The sequence below is a fragment of the Aquarana catesbeiana genome, linkage group LG07, assembly GCF_042186555.1.
Source record: "Aquarana catesbeiana isolate 2022-GZ linkage group LG07, ASM4218655v1, whole genome shotgun sequence".
NCBI classification, from domain to species: Eukaryota; Metazoa; Chordata; class Amphibia; order Anura; family Ranidae; genus Aquarana; species Aquarana catesbeiana.
Genome location: NC_133330.1, coordinates 65,955,967 through 65,976,957, shown reverse-complemented (window position 1 = coordinate 65,976,957; position 20,991 = coordinate 65,955,967). Strand labels below are relative to the sequence as shown.

The window sequence follows — 20,991 nt, the reverse complement described above, 5'->3', positions numbered from 1 at the left end:
AGATCCGTCATCAAACACTAAAAGTAACAAAAGCTACAATTCTGCAACTGAGCAAATTTCAGTGTTTTTGATTTGATTACATTATTATATAATTTTTATTATTATTATATTATTATTTGTTATAATTATTTATAGTTATTTATTATATTATAATTTTTTATTTCGTTTTTCAAACTTTATCATACCCGAGATGTCTACTAGACTCTTGTTTGGACAGATTTAAGTGAACTATTCCTAAGAATTACAGGCCTACAATATAAAACGCCAAAATTCTGTGCAAAATAATGGTACCGCTTTCAGCACCTAAAATCTGAAATAATCATACCGCCAGGGAGGTTAACGGCTCTCCTTTCCCCACATAGACAGCGTGTGAGGAAAGGACTGCTGATAACCGGCAAGTTGTGTTTACATGTGATCAGCTGTGATTGGACATATATGATCACATGGTAAAGGTCCGCTGTGATTTGCCCTTTACCGTGATCACAGAGTGCGCCAGATGCACACCACAGGGGGCCTGCAGGAGGCAGGGATCTGGGAGGACATCCATGGACCCCCCCCCCCCCAGAACTGGATAACCATGCTGTAGCCATCTTTTGGCTATAGTGCGGTAAGGAAGTAGTTAATAACTGCTGGGTTTTTTAAAGCTGCACTGATGGGCACTGATGAGGCTGCACTGATGGACATTGATGAGGCTGCACTGGTGAGGCTGCACTGATGGACACCGATGAGGCTGCACTGGTGAGGCTGCACTGATGGGCACTGATAGGCAGCACTGATGGGCACTGATAAGCTGCATTGATAGGCACTTACGGGAATGCACTGATCATCAGGACACTGATGATCAGTGCCCTGACTATCAGTGTAAACAGTGTGCTGACAGACTTGCCAGTTGCTGGCACTCCTTTCCTCACACAGACACAGTGCTTGAGGAAAGAAGTGGCAATAACTGGCAAGTCTGTTTACATGTGATCAGCTGTGTTTGGACACAGTTGATCACATGGTAAAAGGCTGCTGTGATTGTCCCTTTACCCCAATCTGTGATCAGTTGTGTCCAAAGGACACAGGGATCACAGAGGGCACCCAATGCACGCCATGGAGGCATGCAGGGGGAGGGGTTCTGGGAGGATGACTATGGACACCCTCCCAGAACTATAGTACCACGCTGTAGCCGTCTTTTGAAGATAAAAACATAGTCAGACATGCTAACCTTTCCCCATACTCCTAATTTAGTTTTTTTGTTTTTTTTTTTGCAGTTGGAGAGATTTCCCATCACTTTATTACCTAACAGGAAGTCGGGAAATCTCCCCAATGGAGGAAGGAGGTTTGTTTTACCAAAGAAGTATAGGCTGTTCATGTAGCAAAGTTCATTGATTAGTGCATAAGCTGAGGTTGTGTAGACTTCAGTCATCCAAACATGTGTTTGCATCAATTTCTTAATTTTCTTTGCAAATGACTGGGCATTCTTTGCAAAGAGAATTTTTACTTAGCTTCACCTTATTCTCTACAATTAGCAACAATTACTTTTTTTGTTTTTTTTTAAAGTGAACAGGATTTACTACTTTAGTAAATCAACCTCATAGACTGCAACAATAAACCCAGCAGATGGGTCTAACCCTTTCCCTCCTTATCCAATACAAATAATTTTGGATAGAGTGGCAATGGGTTAGACTCTCCGTAAAGTTTTTATGGTTGTCTATGTCCCCATTAGGGGGGGCACCCCTCTATTTGTACTGATGGCCGTTAAGAGAGTGGAGGGAAATCAAAAATTTAACTGATACCCTCTAGATCAAGAGGTGAGGGGTAATCTTCCACTTGTTCTGCGGACAACTGGGGAATTTCCTCACATTATGAGATTTTATCTAACATCCTGTTGCATCTCTGGGACATGATGTGAAGGAAAATTTCCCCAATGGTGCACAGAGAAGAAAACAATCATCTGGCAGGCTTGTAACCCCGCCCTACTGTATTCAAATAAACTTTTGGCTATATATACAACAGAAAGCTGTTTTCTACCTTTTACTTTTCTACTATATACTGCTCTGCTAATGTCAAACGTGCAGGCAACACCAAAACATTGCATCTTCAACAATATTCTCTCTGTACTACTTATTTATTTAGGCCCCTTTCACATGGGCAAAGTTGCTGGCTTGCAATATGAGGTGCCACAATGTCACCATGATGCAACCATGTCCATTAGACATGGTTGTGGAGCAGCCCTATTCACTTCTATGGGGCCCATTGGCAGACAATATCACCTGCTGAATGCAACATGCCCAACTTTTTTTCCCACAAGGCAATGCAAAGTCTTGTAGCCAACGCAATGTGTATGGGGTCATCCAGCAATGGGTCATCCCCGGCAGCCATTGCCATTGCACATACTAATGTCCATGATGTATTTCATGTCTGCTGCAGCCAGAAGAACCATTTCCTACCACAGTGATCACTCAGACTGTAATGCCGTGTACACACGGTTGGACTTTTCAGCTACAAAAGTCCGACAGCTCGTCCGACAGACTTTCGACAGACTTTCGACTGACTTTTGGCGGACTTTCAACAGACTTTCTAACGACCGTACTTGCCTACACATGATCACACCAAAGTCCGACGGATTTGTACGTGATGATGTAAAATAAGGAAGTTGATAGCCAGTAGCCAATAGCTGTCCTAGTGTCGGTTTTTGTCCGTCGGACTAGCATATAGACGAGCGGATTTCTGGGTCCGGCGGAGTTACGACGTAAAGATTTGAAGCATGTTCCAAATCTAAAGTCTGTCAGATTTGCGACTGGAAAAGTCCGCTGAAGGTCCGGTGAAGCCCACACACTATTGGATTGTTCGCCAGATTTGGTCCGTCGGCGTCTGTCAGACAAGTCCGGTCGAAAAGTCCAACCGTGTGTACACGGCATAAGACTGTAAAGCCTGGTACACACAACAAAAAAAAACTGCCAGCTCCGGTTGGAGCTGTTGTACTAACGATCCAACGTTAGTATAGTGATCTCCCCCGCAGAGCTATTGTGTTCTGACAGGGGGAAGCCCGCCAGAACACTTCAATCAGCGCTCTCTATCATTGGCTTAAAGCGCTGATCTGGAACTGGTCAGCTACTGGTCTCCAGCATGCTCATTTGACAGAAGCCGGCCTAACAGCCGGCTTCTGTCAGATCGGCTGCCATACACACGGGTCGAATGTCGGCCATTTTTCATTGAACCACCAATGATGGCCGGCGTTTGGTCCCTGTGTACTGGGTTTAACTTTGTCAAGGTGGAAGTCAAGGTATGAGGCAGCAGAAAAAGATAGTGTGAGACAGTAATATGAACACACCCAAGAACTACAGTAGCAGGATTTATATAAGCCATCATCTCAGTCCTGATGATGACATTGAATGACTGTTGCCTGAAAAAACTGTCGAGTTCCTCCTGGATAGAACAGTACATGAAGCAATGTCGTGCTGTGGCCTGTTTAAGAGGTAATAACTATCAGTTCTGGATAAACCGACCCTTTAATTTCTATCACGTTGGGCTTTATTTTTGCCACAATACAAAAAGAAACAGTCACACATAAATAACTATTATTTAGTGTATTTTTTTAAATGATCTTGCATTTTATCTACAGTTCCAATTTCAGGAATTTTGTATTGCAATGAACAGACTGAGTTGTCCCCATGTGTTTTACTAATATGTATAGTAAACATAAAGCAGAAGTATACACTGCTCATAAATAGGATATAATTCCCATTTGGCTTGAAAAGAAAAAAAAAAAACACAAATGGTACCCAGGTGTCAGGCCATGACGAAATTTTCCCCACTATAAAAGACTGAAGCATTCAGTAGATTGATTGTATCACTAGAATGGGGAATGTTGCAGTAAATTGCCTCTTTTCTGCCACCGCCAGTCAGAAATGGACACCCCAACCATATTTTGTCATGATTAATTCTAATGTTCCCCCCACTGTTTATTTGTCAGGGCTGCCTGTAAGACGCGTCTGGATGAGGGGAAATGGAACGTATACAGTGTAATGTATTTCTTTACACCGTGGCATCCACTCAAGCAGTTTAGAACAGTCCTCCAGTCTGTAATTGTTTTTCCGTCTATGTTCAATGGACCGTGAAAATGGAGACCTGATCCAATGTGTCTTGGCAGGCACCGGTGATTTGTATCAGCACATCTGTGCACCTTAGTGCCATATTGTCTTGGGACCGTTACAGACATCTTGTTCCTCTGACTGTGTGAGGGGCAGGAAACGTTCACCTTTCTGAAACGTTCAATATTTAACATACTATATATGATCTTTTTTGTGTTTTCTCAATCACATTTTATTACCCTTCTATTTTTCTCCATTTTCTTATTTATTTAAAGTATATCTAAAACCAAAAATTAAAACTGAAATCTGAAATCCAGATAAACACAAATGATGGCAGCTTGTATCCACTATTACATTTTTAATTAAGTTAAATTTAGTTTTATGAAAGAGTAGAACAAATAAAGAAAAATATGTATTAATAGTTTCATACAAACATATGAAAAGTCACAGGTTTTGAATCAGTATATACTGTAAAAAAATAACAAGATCACCCAATAAATGTAACTCTCCCCAGCCAGGAAAATATTGCTTATTGTGTGAAGACAATGTAGAATGGTTTGTTGGCGAGGGATAATTAACATCAGCCAGTTTGATTAGTTCATTCTGAATATGGACCGTAGGTATTTAGCTGTACAGGCTTACCATCAAAGGGAACTTTGCCTGTGTTAGTGGGTTCTGCGGGGGGTAGTGAAATATTTAAAGCTTCTGTTTCATCATAGTACACGTTAAAACTGCTTTAAAAAGCCACTTTTTAAAAATTCTTTCATAATAAGAGGTATATACAGTGGGTATAGAAAAGAATCACCCCCCTTTAAAATAATCACATTTTATTGTTTTGCAGCCTGAAAAACAGCCGTCTGTATTTACTCAGTGCAACTTATAACATCCAAATGAAATGTATAACACCAACATGTCAGTTGTGCGGTGTCATTTGTCCCTTTCTGTTCTGTAAAATTCCTGGTTGATCCTGCCTGTTCCTCTGTCCCCCCTACGTGTGGCGACCACAGTATTCAAGGCTGCTGATCCATGATAACAAGATACTGTGGTCAGTTTATGTGCCTTTGTCATCCTGCTGTGTTTAGAGTCTCTCCTCCTCACTCCCTGCCTGTCACTTCCTAGTATGTGAGTCGATTGACAAACCCTCCCCTCCCCTCCTGCCGTTATTGCGTGTGGCAGTAAAGTTAGTGATCACAATTACTGCCAGTCCCTATCTTATAATAAGATATACTACACAGTGTATGTTTTTTTTTTTTTTAATTCTGCAGCTAAAAACCTTATTTCACATCCCTGATGTGCGTCCATTCTCCAGGGAGAATAAGTTTAATGCCTGTAGTCGTTCCTTTAAACTGAGCTCTCCAATCCCCTTATTAATTTTGTTGCCCTTCTCTGGACTCTCTCCATTTCCAGCAGATCCTTTCTAAAGACTGGTGACCAGAACTGGACGGAATACTCCAGATGTGGCCGACACAGAGTTTTATAAAGTGGCAGGATTATCATTTTATCTCTGGAGTAAAACCCCTTTTATATGCATGCCAATTTTCTGCTGGCTTTGCTTGCTGCAGCTTGGCATTGCATGCCATTGCCCAGCCTGTCATCTACCAAGCCCCCCATCCTGGAATCCCCCAGATGTTCTCCCCCTAGCAAGTAACTTGTGTTTATTATTTTAGCCCCCAAGTCTATCACTTTACTATTTTCAACATTAACCACTTGCCGACCGCCACACACACATATACATGGGCAGATTGGCACAGGCAAGCAAATGGGCGTACCTGTACATCCTTTTGAATTTGCCGTCTATCAGGCGCGTGGGCATGTGCATGCGGCGCAAGAGCGTGCCCGCGGGTCCCGCAAACTCAATTTTCATTGGCGGCCCGCGATTGCGGTGAGGAGAGGCAGAACAGGGAGATGCCTATGTAAACAAGGCATTTCCCTGTTCTGCCTAGCAACATTATTATTATTATAATTATTATTATTATAATACAGGTTTTATATAGCGCCAACAGTTTGTACAGCGCTTAACAAAATAAAGGCAGACATTACAGTTACATTACAATTTGGTACAAGAGGAACCAGAGGGCCCTGCTCATTAGAGCTTACAATCTAAAAAGGAAGGGTCAATTGATACAAAAAGTAATAGCTGTGGGGGATGAGCTGATGGAGGAAGTAAAACAGTGTATTAGTTAGAAGCAGGATAGGCTTCTTTAAAGAGAAGGGTTTTCAGGGATCGTCTAAAGATGCACAGATTAGGGGACAGTTGGACAGATTGGGGTAGGGAGTTCCAAAGGATGGGAGAAGCTCTAGAGAAATCCTGGAGGTGGGCATGGGAGGAGGTGACAAGGGTGCTAGAGAGCAGGAGGTCTTGGGAGGACCGAAGAGAGCGGCTTGGTTGGTATTTTGGGACTAGGTTAGTGATGTAACTGGGGGCAGAGTTATGGATGGCTTTGTAAATTATTGTTAGTACTTGTAATTTTATTCGTTGGGTGAGTGGAAGCCAGTGGAGGGATTGGCAGAGAGGGGTGGAGGACAGGTTGGCAAGGTGGATGAGTCTTGCAGTAGCATTCATTATGGACTGAAGGGGGGATAGTCTATGTAAAGGTAATCCATTGAGGAGGGAGTTGCAGTAGTCAAGGCAAGAGGTAACCAGGGAGTTATTTAGAAGCTTGGTGGTGTCATTAGTTAAAAAGGGGCGTATTCTGCAAATGTTGCGGAGGCTAAGGCAGCATGATTTGGACAGGGATTGTATGTGGGCCTGAAAGGACAGTTCAGAGTCTAAGTTTACCCCTAGCACCCTGGCATTTTGAGATGGATTGATAGATGTGCCATTGATCTTGACAGAGAAGTCAGGGGAGGAAATATTAAGAGCTCAGTTTTAGATAGATTCAGTTTGAGGAAGTGGTTTGACATCCAGGCTGATATGTCTGTTAGTTATTCAGTGATGCATGAGGAGATTGATGGGGTGAGCTGAGGGGCAGAGAGATAGATTTGGGTGTCATCAGCATATAAATGGTAGTGGAAGCCATGGGAGGCTATCAGCTGGCCCAGGTAGGACATGTAGATAGAGAATAGTAGAGGTCCAGAACAGGACAGAACCTTGGGGGACCCCAACGGTAAGAGGAGTTGGAGAGGAGGAAGTGAGTTGTAAGTGACACTGAAGGTGCGATGAGATAGGTAAGATTCGAACCAACGGAGAGTGCAGCAATGGAGACCAAACAAATTGAGTTTTGAGGAGGATGGGGTGGTCAACTGTATCAAAGGCAGCGGAAAGGTCCAAGAGTAAGAGTACAGAATAATGACCCTTGGTTTTGGCTGTTAGTAAGTCGTGAGTTTTAGGAGGGTAGTTCCTATGGAGTGCTGTGGGCGAAATCCAGACTGAAGGGGATCAAGAAGGTTATTCTCAATGAGGTGGTCGCTCAGTCGGTTGTAGATTAAACGTTCAAGGAGTTTGGAGGCAAAAGGGAGTAAAGAGATGGGTCTTAGGTTGTTAAGATTGGTGGGGTCTAGTGAGGCCTTTTTTGGTATGGGAGTGACTAGCGCATGTTTTAGAGGGTTGGGGAAGATGCCAGTAGAGAGTGAGAGGTTGAAGATATAAGTTAAGGAATGTAGGATAGAGTCAGATGGTGACCGCAGTATTTGAGAAGGAACAGGTTCCCGGGGGGCAGGAGGTTAGGTGGGCGTTAGAAAAAAGTTTAGTGACTTCCTCTATAGTAGCTGGGTTAAAAGAGGGAAATATTGATTGTGCAGGAGGACAAGGAGTGTAAAGTGAGGGAGATATCTGTAGAGCGGAGATCTCGAGACGAATTGTCTCAATCTTATTTTTGAAGTGATTAGCAATCTCCTGGGCAATAAGTAAGTTAGTGGGTGGAGGTAATGGAGGACAAAGTAGAGTGGTAAAGGTAGAACCGAGTTGACGAGGACTGCGTGAGAGGGTGTTAATGAGAGTGATAAAGTAGGTCTGTTTGGCAGTGTGGAGGCAGGAATGGTATTTTTGGAGGGCAGATTTATATTGGCTAAAATCTTGCTGTGACTTAGTCTTACGCCACAGATGCTCAAGAGCGAGGCTATGTTTTTTGAGGCTTCTGGTATTGTCTGTCTGCCAGGGTTGTAGCAGTCGGGGCCTGATTATGTGTGTAATGAGGGGGCGAAGGTATCCAGGGTGCATGACAGTGAACTGTTGTAGACAGAAGTGGCCAAGTTGGGGCAGGACAAGGATGAGATTTTGTCATAGAGACAATCTGTAGCAGAAAAAAGAAGAGAAGGGTTAAGATGGCGAAGGTTTTTACGGGTAATAGCTTGGTAGTTGGAAGGCAAGGAGGAGGCAGACAAGGAGAGAGTGAAACTAATAAGGTGGTGATCAGAGAGAAGAAAAGGAATATTGGAGAGGTTGTGCGGAGTGCATAGGTAGGAGATTATAAGGTCAAGGCAGTTGCCAACAGAGTAAGTAGAAGCACTTATCCATTGTTTTAGGTCAAAAGAGGAGGCTAGGCTCAGCAGCTTAGAAGTAGCGGGAGTGTTAAGATTAACAGGGATGTTAAAGTCACAAAGAATAATTGTTGGAATTTCAGAAGAGAGAAAGTAGGGGGCCAGGCAGAGAAGTCGTCAAGAAGGTTTGATACCCGTCCAGGGGGCTGATAGATCATAGCAATTCTCAATGAAACTGGAGAAAATAGACGAATACAGTGAGCTTCCAATGAGGAGAGGGACAGAGAGGGGGTGGATGAAGAACCTGAAAAGTGCTTTGAGGGGATAGGAGGATTCTAACAGCGCCTCCTTTCCGTCCACTAGGCCTGGGAGAGTGAGTCCACAGGAGGCCACCATAGGAGAGAGAAGCAGGAGAAGGAAGGTCAGATTCTTGAATCCAAGTCTCAGTAATTGCAAGTAGGTTCAGGGAGTTTGTGATAAATCGGTCATGGACAGTGGTGAGTTTGTTACAAACAGAGCGGGCATTCCAAAGGGCACAGGAGAAGGGGAGGCTGGTTCTAGGCTGAAGAGTAATAGAAATGAGATTGTGTGGATTGCGGTTGCTATCAGAGGATGGGGGTGCTGGGTATGATGGCCGAAGGTAAATGATGGCGGTCCAGGATTTGGGGAAATATCTCCAGAAGTTAGGAGAAGCAGAAGGGTGAGAGAGGTGACATGGGAGTGTGACTTATGTGGGTGGACACGTCCCAGTCTCCTTCAGGTTTTATTGGTATATGGGTTCAGAATTAGCAGGAGCCGATACATGCAGTAATAAGGTGAAGACAGGAGGGTGATATATATAAGCTGTGGGGTGGAGAAGATGGGTGAAGGAGGGAGAATTTAAGGAGAGAGGATGCAACTGTGAGAAGGAAAAGTAGGGCGTGCATGATACAGATACAGAGTGGTGAGATTGAGAGGAAGCCTGAACGAGAGATGAAAAAGTTTGATGACGGAGAATCAGGTCACCTGTAGTCTGTTCAGTGTTCTGCAGAAGCCTGATGTGGATTTTCGCTTTGTGCATTCACTGAAGTGCTGAGCCAAAGTGTATTACTTATTCCAATATGCATACTTTATCCAAGATGATAGTTGCCAATGCAATCCCTGCCTGTGCATCCCCTAGAGGAGGCCTAAATTTATACTGAGTTTGGGTGAGGGTATTGCCAATTAATTACCGTATTTATCGGCGTATAACACGCGCCAGCGTATAACACGCACCCCAAGTTTAGGAGAGAATTTTAAGGAAAAAAACTTTTAGGAGGGAAGTTTAAGGAAAAGAAACTTATATTAAAATGCCCATCAATGCAGCCTCATCAGTGTTCATCTGCAGCCTTGTTAGTGTCATTGCAGCCTTTTCAGTGTCAGTGCAGCCTTGTCAGTGCAGCTTTGCCCCAGTGCAGTCTTGTCAGTGCAGCCTTGCCCCAGTGCAGCCTTGTCAGTGCAGTCTTGTCAGTGCAGCCTTGTCCCCAGTGCAGCCTTGTCAGTGCAGTCTTGTCCCCAGTGCAGTCTTGTCCCCAGTGCAGCCTTGTCAGTGCAGTCTTGTCCCCAGTGCAGTTGTGTCCCCAGTGCAGCCTTGTACCCAGTGCAGCCTTGTCCCCAGTGCAGCCTTGTCCCCAGTGTCCATGTCTACCGCCTGCCGCCGACATACACATGCTAGTAGTTTTAAATATGGCGCCGCGGAGTTCGGAGGGACTCGGTGCCGGCGGAACTGAACGAACGCCGCCGAGATACACATAGTCGAGTGTATTCGGCTCTTTCCGGCGCCGCTCACAGTCCCGCCCTATGATGGACATAACACAGGTCCAATGGCGGGACTGGGCGTGACTGTGAGCGGCGCCAGAAAGAGCCGAATACACTCGACTATGTGTATCTCGGCTCTGAGTCCCTCCGAACTCCGCGGCGCCATATTTAAAACTACTCGCTATGTGAATGTCGGCGGCGATCGCCGACATTCACATAGTGATAGCGGGGATCGGCGTATAACACGCACCCACAACTTTCCCCTGATTTTAAGGGGAAAAAAGTGCGTGTTATACGCCGATAAATACGGTAGTCAGGATTGCATAGGAGGAACACATGGCTAACAGAATGAACTTTTCACACCAGAGGCTGACTACAAGACACAGGGTCATAGTTATACAGATAACAGCTCATAATTTAGGTATAGACAATAGGAAAGCACAATAAACATCACAGTGATATGGACAGAGGTAAAGAATTTGAAGGCAGCATAGACCACCAAAATCACATACACAGAATTAGCAAGCAGCCATCAGGAGCAGTGATCTCTGTCATGTTGTAGTGAGCCCATCCCCCCCACAGTTAGAATCACTCCCTAAGACACACGTAACCCCTTGATCGCCCCCTAATGTTTAACCCCTTCCCTGCCAGTGTCATTTATACAGTAATCAGTGGCTATTTGTAGCTCTGATCGCTGTATAAATGACAATGGTCCCAAAATAGTGTCAAAAGTGTCCGATGCATCCGCCATAATGTAGCAGTCCCGATAACATTTGCAGATCGCCGCCATTACTAGTAAAAAAAATAATAATGATAAAAATGCCATAAATCTATCCCCTATTTTTTAGACGCTATAACTTTTGCGCAAAACCAATCAATATACACTTATTACGATTTTTTTTACCAAAAACATGTAGAAGAATACACATCAGCCTAAACTGTGGAAGAAATTTGTTTTTTTATATATTTTTTGGGGATATTTATTATAGCAAAAAATAAAAAATATTGCTTTTTTTTTTCAAAATTGACGCTCTTTTTTTGTTTATAGTGCAAAAAGTAAAAACCGCAGAGGAGATCAAATACCACCAAAAAAAAGCTCTGTTTGTGGGAAAAAAAAGACGTTAATTTTGTTTGGGTACAACGTCGCACGACCGCACAATTGTCAGCTAAAGCGGCGCAGTACAGAATCGCAAAAAATGCTCTGGTCAGGAAGGGGGTGAATCCTTCCCGGGGTTGAAGTGGTTAAACCTCATTTGCCATGTAGTTGCCCGCCCCATTATTTTATTGACGTCTTCTTGTAAAGTTTCTATATCCTGCGGTGAAGTTATTGCCCTGGTTACCTTTGTATCATCAGCAAACACTGGGATTGAACTTTTTATCCCATCCTCTATATCAGTTATAAATAAATTAAACAGAATAGGTCAGAGGGCAGAGCCTTGGGGTACCCCACTTACCACTCCAGATCTTTCTGAATACACGCTATTTATCAATACCCTTTGGACATGCTCCTGTAACCAATTTTCTATCCATCTACAAACCCTATGGTCTATGCCTACAGACCTTGTATATCAAGTGTTTATGGGGGACTATTTTGAATGCATTTGCAAAATTCAGGTACACCACATCCATAGGCCTTCGATTATCTAGATGGCAGCTTGCTTCCTCATAGAATGTTATCATGTTAGTTTGGTAAGAACGACCTTTCATAAAGCCATCCTGATTACAACTAATGATAGTGTATTCATCAGCAAAATATTGGCTGTAGTGCTTTATCATCCCTTCCAATAGTTTACATACTATCAATGTTAGACTGACTGGTCTGTAGTTCCCAGGTACATGTTTCTGACTTTTTTTAAGTATCTTATCTTAGAACTGTAGAGTGGATTGATCTAACATGTCCTTCAGTGCATTTCTGCAGTTCAAAAGTAACAACAAATTTTCAGGGTAGGGATTTTTTTTCTCTCCATAAATTTCGTAAGATCTGTTAGGGTTTGGATAGCCTCCCTCTCCTTCAGTGCTTCAGTGAATGTTGTTAGAATCATAATGACATGTAACAGAAGACCTATGTTAGGGCTTAATAAATTCCTAATAAAAAAGATGATGGTCTTTATTAAGTCCTAACATAGTTATTCTAGAGTATTTCATACCATCGTGATTCTAACATCCACTGTTCAAGCCCTGAAGAAAGGGAAGGCTGTCCCCCGAAACATGTAACAGCCTATGACCACAACATGGTTCACATACACTATAGCATCTTTACAGATGAAAAAGATGCACTTTATTATTTACTTATCAAAACCAAGTCTCACTTATATTGGTCCAACGCTGTCACACATATCAGACATCTGTCAAAGATGGGTTTCTGGGGGATAATTCCACCTACTTCCTGTCCTGGCTCTTGGACAGGAAGTGAAGAAAACTGTCCTCAATGGAGACAGCCAGCAATAAAAACTTTTTGGACAGGAGTTCCAATTTAAAAGTGAAGGGACCTTACCAGAAAAACCACTGGAGCCCCCTTTTATGTTGAGATTTTTCCAGAACAAGGTGATTCGTTCCAACTTGTAATAATCAGCTCAGTACTGCTAAACCAATTTGTTGGACGGTCTCTTTTTAAGACAACATAGATGCAGCTTTGCAAAGACTTTTTACAACTTGTGCCAAACGTTTGTACAACTGAAATTTCAGATGATGACAGCAACAGATACAAACTCATGTTATTAATACACGCAACCTGCCACACAGGTGTCTTTCTGAAAATCTAAGGTTACTTAATATCAATGGGTCCCAGAGAAAACTGGCTGGTGAACAAGCATCAATATTAAATACATGAAAATGGAACCGTCTTATCTGCAAAGAATGATAAAATCCCAGATGTCTTATAAATTGCAAGCTATCTGAGGTATTTACGACTTACAGAGAACTAAGATCAGCATGTCTCCTTTCTATATACAGAACACAAGCCCTAAACAACAACACCACTAAGCAGGGACTGGTAGAGAGGATTGTGGTCAGATGAACTTCAGTTGTAGACTCCGCAAAGTCAGTTTTATTAGATGGGTGTCCACACATTTCTAAGAAACTCATACAATGCGATTTCAAATATTCTTGAAAATGATAAATAAAATATCTTACATAGAAAAGGTTAACCTAGAAGGTTATTGTAAGAAGAGACTAAAGGAACCAAAAAGTCCTCCACAGAACCAGTATGTAGCATGGGGGGTTTGCATTTACTACTACCTTAGTCAATAAATGCATATTATTTTTTCTTTAGCTCAGCTGTGATATTCTTTTAAGCTGGCCATTAACGGTTTTGATTTTTATTTCAACATTCGTATAGAAATATACTAAAAAATTATTTGTGGAACATTCTTTCTTGCCATGGTTGAGTTAACTAGTTTAAAAGTTCCTAAAATTTCATCCAGAACTGCTTTTTTAAATGGAAAATCAGATATATTAAACAGGTTTGCGTACAATATGTATGTTTTTTCCTGAGCGAAAATCACATTAACAGTTCAAATTTTGTTTATTTGAGAACATTTTTTCACCCTGCTCCTTCAAATGTTTTTGTCACTAACATAAAAATTGTCAGTTTGACCTCACTAACAATTAGGAAATCAAATGAATGTTCTGAAAGGCCAGCTTAATGCTCTATATCAGAGGTCCCCAAACCCCAAGGCAGTGGGAGAGCGAGCTAGCACAACTTGCACCATCCAACCACCAGAGAGCGACCACTCCTCTCTTCCCTCTCTGTGGTCTTGTCAGGAAGAAAAGGAACAGAGACAAGGATAAGGGGGAGAAGAAGGAGAAGAGGAGGGAGGAGAGCCGGGCAGGAACAGGATCATCATCGTCATAGAGTACTAGTGAGGCCCATGAGCTGACTTCAGGTGACAAGCTGCACCCTCAACCCCCCTAAGGTGACAGGCTGCCCCTCTCCCCCCTAAGGTGACAGGCTGCACCGCCAACACCTCCCACCCCCCAGTCCGTGGAGGGGTTGTCTTTCGTGAGGCTCGTCCCTGGTGCCAGGGAGGTTGGGTACTGCTGCTCTATGTTACTATTGCACAATACTAAGGATTAGTTAGCATTGATTGTTTAAGAATTTTGCTATGCATTAAGACCCACCCATGGGTATTCCTTAGTTATTTACAAAAAGGTATTTTTTTCAGTGTTTTTATGGGCTTGGATGTATCTTTTGTATTTTTGTATACTCAAGCTTTTTGTAATTGCATAAAATAAAATTTTTGGATAATTGTTGACAGCAACTTGTTTTTGTTTCAAAAGAAAGAATGCTTTCTTTCTTTGGTGGATGTACAACATTGTTTGCTCTCCTTGCTGACACACCAGAGTGGTGCAGTTTCCATATTGTAAATTTGTTTCAGGATAGTGGCTGCAGAAATGCATTTATTCCAAACTGCACACAGCTGGTTCAGGCTTGTTGGACATCATCAGTGCAGTGCACAGAAACAAAAACTTCTATGGATTAGGGCTTGGGGACCAATGAGAAAGTATAAACCTAAAGGTTAAAGTGAGCAGGTAGAAAGAGAGACTAACTAAAAACTGACATTTCAATATTCCCTCCAATTTTCTTCCCATGGCCCTGCATTCCCTTTATTACAAAAACGTAATAACCCTTTTCTATTTTTTAAGTGATGACATGACCACAAAGTTCTGGGTTCTCTCCCCTTCTGGTGTGGCTGCTCTGATTGGTGGGTTGAGAATTTTTTCCCCTTCACCAAAGGCGACAGCAAGTGACACCAAAGGTTGCCAGCAGATGACAACACTGCGCTATTCAATTTATCCTCACTATCGGCCCACCAGATTACAAAGAGGGGCCAGAGCTTTGTGGCCATGTGATCGCAAGTAAAATAACACAAATAAAGAAATTACACAGAGATCTGTGATAAAAGGCATGTAGGGCTTTGAATGAAAAAAGGGGGGAGAATATTTTAATGTCAACTTTTTAATTATCCTTTTCTATTACTTTTTTTTTTTTCTAACCTGAAAGGTAATATCATAATGTGCTAGTACTTACACCAGTTGTGTGACTGGCCGGAGCCACAATAATGTCACCATTTACGTCATCCATTTACGGCACAGAACTCTGAAGGAAGGGCCGGGTGGCAGCAGCTGCATGAACAGTAGATATCTCCTAAATGTTTACGAGATATTTACAGTACCTAGAGGTAAGCCTTATTATAGGCTTACCTATAGGAAAAAGTCAGAGATGGGAGTTTACTCCCACTTTAACCACTTCAATACCAGACACTTTCACCCCTTCCTGCCCAGGCCAATTTTTAGCTTTCAGCGCTGTCGCATTTTGAATGACAATTGTACAGTCATGCTACACTGTACCCAAACACATTTTTTATCATTTTGTTCCCACAAACAGCGTTTTCTTTTGGTGGTATTTGATCACTGCTGGGGTTTTTAATTTTTGCGCAACAAATAAAAAAAAGACCGAAAATTTTGAAAAAAAATAAGTTCTTCTTTGTTTCTGTTATAAAATTTTGTAAATAAGTAAGTTTTCTCCTTCACTGATGGGCACTGATGAGGCTGCACTGACGGACACTGATAAGGCGGCACTGATGGGCACTGATGAGGTGGCACAAATGAGGTGGCGTTGATGGGCACTAATATGCAGCACTGATGGGCACTGATAGGCGGCACTGATGGACACTGGTATGCAGCACTGATGGGCACTCATATGTGGCACTGATGGGCACTGATAGGCAGCACTGATGGGCACTGAAAGGCTGCACTGATGCGTACTTATGGGTGGCACTGATAGGTGACACTGATGGGCACTGATAGGTGGCACTGATGGGTGGCACTGATGGACACTGATAGATGGCACTAATGGGCATCACTGATAAGGAGGCACTGGCAGGCATTAGTGATGGGCACAGACTGGCACCATTTGTGGGCACTGATTGGCATTGATTTTGGCAAAGATTGGCATCACTGGTGGCCATAGGTGGCATACCTGGTGGTCATCAGTGGTGGCAATCCCTGGTGGTCCTGGGTGGGCATCCGCAAGGGGGCTGCGCTGATAGTCAGTGCAGACCCCCCTGTCAGGAGAGCAGCTGATCATCTCTCCTCTACTCGTGTCTGTCAGACGCCAGTACATGACTTTTCCATTTTTGATTGGACACAGTTGATCACGTGGTAGAGCCTCCGTAAGAGACTCTTTACCGAGATCGGTGTTGCGGTGTGTCAGACTGACACGCTGCACCACTGATCGCGCACCAGCTGTTATCCTGAAAGACGTCATATGACGTCCAGTCAGGATAACGGAGCCACCGCCCAGCTGTCATTCTGCTATAGGCCGGGCAGGAAATGGTTAAGCAACCAAAAGCCCTCCATAGAACCACAGTACAGGATTCTTATACCAGAAACTTTTCACGTGTCTCATTTTATCACATTTTGTCAAAAACGTGCATGCAGAAAAGCCTCTAGAAAGCATCTGGACTGTGTTTCTATGGTGTGAACTGGCCCTAAATGTCTCTTTTTGCTCCCCAATATAGTTATATACATATAGATGATTTAATGAAATGGTGGGCCAGTGAGAGATCTGATCAGAAAATAAAAATAAAATAAAGGCTCTCAGCAAAATATAAAAGCCACACAAAGCAATGTATGTGTATGATATGGAAAAGCCATATTTGTAGCAGCTAATGCCAAGATTCTGTCTAATTGTGCCTGGGGAAGTGGAAAACTTCCAAACATGTGCATAATTAGCTATTCCTACCACATATTTTTATGTGGTTTCGAATTCACAGACAACATGCATTCTTACGCAAATGAGGGGTTTTACCTAATTAGACATGTAGGTGTGGAGTTAGATGGAAGTATTTATAAGCCAGCTGTAGGGCAAAAAGCAAAAATTCAAAATATAAGTACAGATTACCTGCGCCAACAAATATTAATCATGTAAGTGTTAAATATGAAAAGGGAAACCCTGACCAGATATAGAAGGTTAAAACCCAACTCCAGATTCACTTTTTGTGATAAGATATAGGCCCTCAGCTTTTTTTGCAAAAAACTTGCAGCTCCCACTTCAGCACTCGCCTCTCTGGCATTCCAGCACCGCTCCTCTTCTGGATTGGGTATTTTTCAACCCTCTTCCTGTCAGTGTACGGTGTCATGGGATGACCCTCTGAGGAGACATCACCATGGCACCTTGCAATGACAAAGAATGGTGCAGGGAAAGGTGCTGATGTCATTACGTTGATGTCTCCCTGTACATCATTAGGCACTACCATAACACCGGAGAAGTGGACCCAGCATTTCATGTAACCAGCCCCAAAGGTAACAATAAAAAATGGATGGGGGGTCACCCAGAGTTGGGTTTCATGTAAGATTTGATGTGTTAATGCACTAGAATAAAACTATAGATGGTGCAACAGGTTAAAAGGCCTTAAAGTAATACTAAACACACACACTGTTTAATTTACATCGTCCCATCTATTTCTGTATGTGGATGATGCCACTATTTTAAGAAAAAAAAAACATCTAAGTACCTTTTTCCTAAACGATATACAGCTGTCACATGACCCAGCTCTTTCCCAGCCTGTCTGCAGGGAAACATAAGCAGGAGGAGCTTCTAGTACTCTGCTGCTAGTCACAAGTTAAAAAAAAACAGCCTCTGGAATACAGAGTAAAAATAACTAATTAATAAACTGTTTTCAATTGTCATACAAATATATATTTGAAATCAAATTGTTTTGGCAATAACATGGTGTGGGCGTTGTGCCAGTCACAGGCTGTGTAACGCCCCTCCAGCCTGTGTCTTAGAATAAGAGGGAGGTGAAGCCACCATTAAGTCACGTGTAATATCCCTCCCCTATTGTGTTTAGCTGCTTAGTGGGTATGGAGGAGAAGGGAGGGAGTGGACTGTCATTTGCTACTGTGTATACGCCCACATGTGTGACTCTATAGTAACATGGGCTGCTCAGATGTATTAGGGAGGAAATGCTCAGCATAGAAACTCACTAAAAACTGAGCATGTGCAGAGTTGCCACCACAGCTGCTAACTGAATTGGGCACATGAACAGAAGGTGGAGATAGAGAGCAGCAGGATCAACTAGGTTTTTTTGAAGAATACAGAAAGCGAATCCTATAGTGACTGAGTGAGTATGAACAGCATGTAATACACCAATTTTTGATATTTTTTTATGATGTGGGTTTAGTGACACTTTAAGTGCCTTACCCTCACTGCTACTACCTATTACTTTAGCTCAGTACAGTAGAAGGATACAAAGTAGGACCTATTGGTGAACTAATGTAAAGGCAGCACACTGATAAGATTATCCCTCTGTTCTTCTCTTCTGTAAGCAGGCTTCCTGCTATCACTGTGCAAATCAACAGGGCCCTGATTAATTACTGCTAGTCTGGGGGCTACTAATTATTCCCTTGTGCTAGCCCTTCTTCTGCCATTCTAAGTGCCGCTGTGCATAAGATTAGCAGAGGCCGATACACAGACATATTTTTGAGCTCATATTACTGTATATTTTTTTATATCTGACCAGAGTTCCACCTTAAATGTTGTACTCTGTGGCTTATAGTTCCCTTCTAAACAAGATTTTTCATTGTACTCCTGCAAAGATCAGTTGAACATGAAGTCCCTTATTCCTCCCTTTATCTGACTTAAAATACTTTCATAACCAAGGTTGAAGCTATACAACGATATGTGACTGTCGCATTATCAGGGGTAACACAGATACAATTACAGCTTTACCAATATGTTGAAAAGAACTGATATTCATTCAGAGCAGAATGTGTACTGTACACACAAGTATCTTGAGCACTGTGCTTCTGCTTGATTGAATGGCCACAGTAAAAGCTTCATCAGCCTTCAAACAAAAGAGCCGCTGCGTATATTGAAGTAAATGGTAAAACATGAGTCTGCCAGAATCCACTTTTAATGATGAAAGGAGAGGAGACACTGGACGAGATAATGACATTAATGTTCTGAGTCTCCGCTTCCTGAGAGCTATTTTAAGTTGATACAGCAATTAACCCTTATTTGCTAATTTAATACGTTTTACTAGAAGAAGAACCTTCCAAACAATCCAAGCCACATGCTCATTGCATGCTCAACCTTGAAAAGTCCAAAATATTCCAGTTCAATTTCAGTCTGCAGAGAACAAAAGGGGTGGGGATACTATGCACAATGTTTTTTTCATAAACGCATTGGGGCTTATTTTATGAAAGCAAAATGCAACTGTGTGCAAGTAACCGTCGCAACCAATCCATTTTCAGCTTGCAGTTTAGATAACACAATGAAAGAGCTCTAGTTGGTAACTATGAGTTACTCAGGCATTGAAGGAATTGTGGTTGCAACAAAGCCCCCTGTTCCTAGATTCCCTTAGGACCTCCCTATCCATAAACCACGTTTCCTTACCATAGCCTCAAGCAAGCGTGCAGTTAAATCATTTTGCTTGAGAAGAGGGGAAATACTGTGAAAGGTAGAGTAGATGGTTAGAATTGAAAGGAGCTGGTTTAGAAGGGTTGCAATTTTTTGGTCCAGGAATGAATGAGTGTGTTAGCTGCAGGGAAAGCTATAGTTGTAGTGAATGTCAAGTCTGGCAGAGTGCTCACAAGATGAGAAGTTCTGGGTACCTGGCTCTTATATTGCACTGTGGTCCAGAAGTGTCTGGTTTCACCACTGGGTTTACTTAATTTTGCTCTTTTTCCAAGGAGGATGTATTGAGACAGAGTAGTCTTTCAAAAAGAAACATGTGGGCACCTGTTAGATTTTTTTCAGCTATATGGTATTATCCTTAGCTCACAATAGAACTCTACTCTCTCCTAACACACTTATCTTCAGTTCAGTCTGGTACATTCCATATACTTGAAGTTAGTGCTTCAGACCAATCCAACTATACTGTACTGCTATCTAATTATGAGTACTTACTGTACTTAGTTATTGAATACTTACTGAGTGTTACTGTACTGCTCTCTAATTATGAGTACTAACTGTACTTACTTATTGAATACTTACTGAGTGTTACTGCACTGTTATCTAATTATGAGTACTTACTGTACTAACTTATTAAATACTTACTGAGTGTTACTGTACTGTTATCTAATTATGAGTACTCACTGTACTTATTGAATACTTACTGAGTGTTACTGTATTGCTATCTAATTATGAGTACTTACGGTACTTACTTATTGAATACTTACTGAATATTACTGTACTGCTATCTAATTATGAGTACTTACTGTACTTACTTATTGAGTACTTACTGAGTGTTACTTTATTTCTATCTAATTATGAGTACTTACTGTACTTACTTATTGATTGCTTACTGAGCGTTACTGTACTGTTATCTAATTATGAGTACTTACTGTACTTATTGAGTACTTACTGAGTGTTACTGTATTTATATCTAATTATGAGTACTTACTGTACGTACTTATTGAGTACTTACTGAGTGTTACTGTATTTATATCTAATTATGAGTACTTACTGTACTTACTTATTGAGTGCTTACTGAGTGTTACTGTACTGCTATCTCATTTTGAGTGCAACCACCAAAAAATTTTGAAGTGAATAATCCACACTATAGATGCTTTTGCCTGGGTAACCTTTCATAAAATGTTTTATAACACCCACATTGTTATGGCTATACAGTTATTTTTGACAGTCCAATAAAGGCTACTTGAAAAATTTCCTTTCATGTTATGAGTGCTGCCTGTCTGCTGGTCATATCTTTCC

At 42.1% G+C, this 20,991-nt stretch overlaps 1 protein-coding gene across 10 annotated transcripts in view; it reads right to left on the bottom strand.

Annotated features, from left to right (window-relative positions):
- Positions 1–20,991, bottom strand: part of ERC2 (ELKS/RAB6-interacting/CAST family member 2) — a 1,404,232-nt gene that overhangs the window by 150,275 nt on the left and 1,232,966 nt on the right. The gene's annotated exons all lie outside the window — the stretch shown is intronic.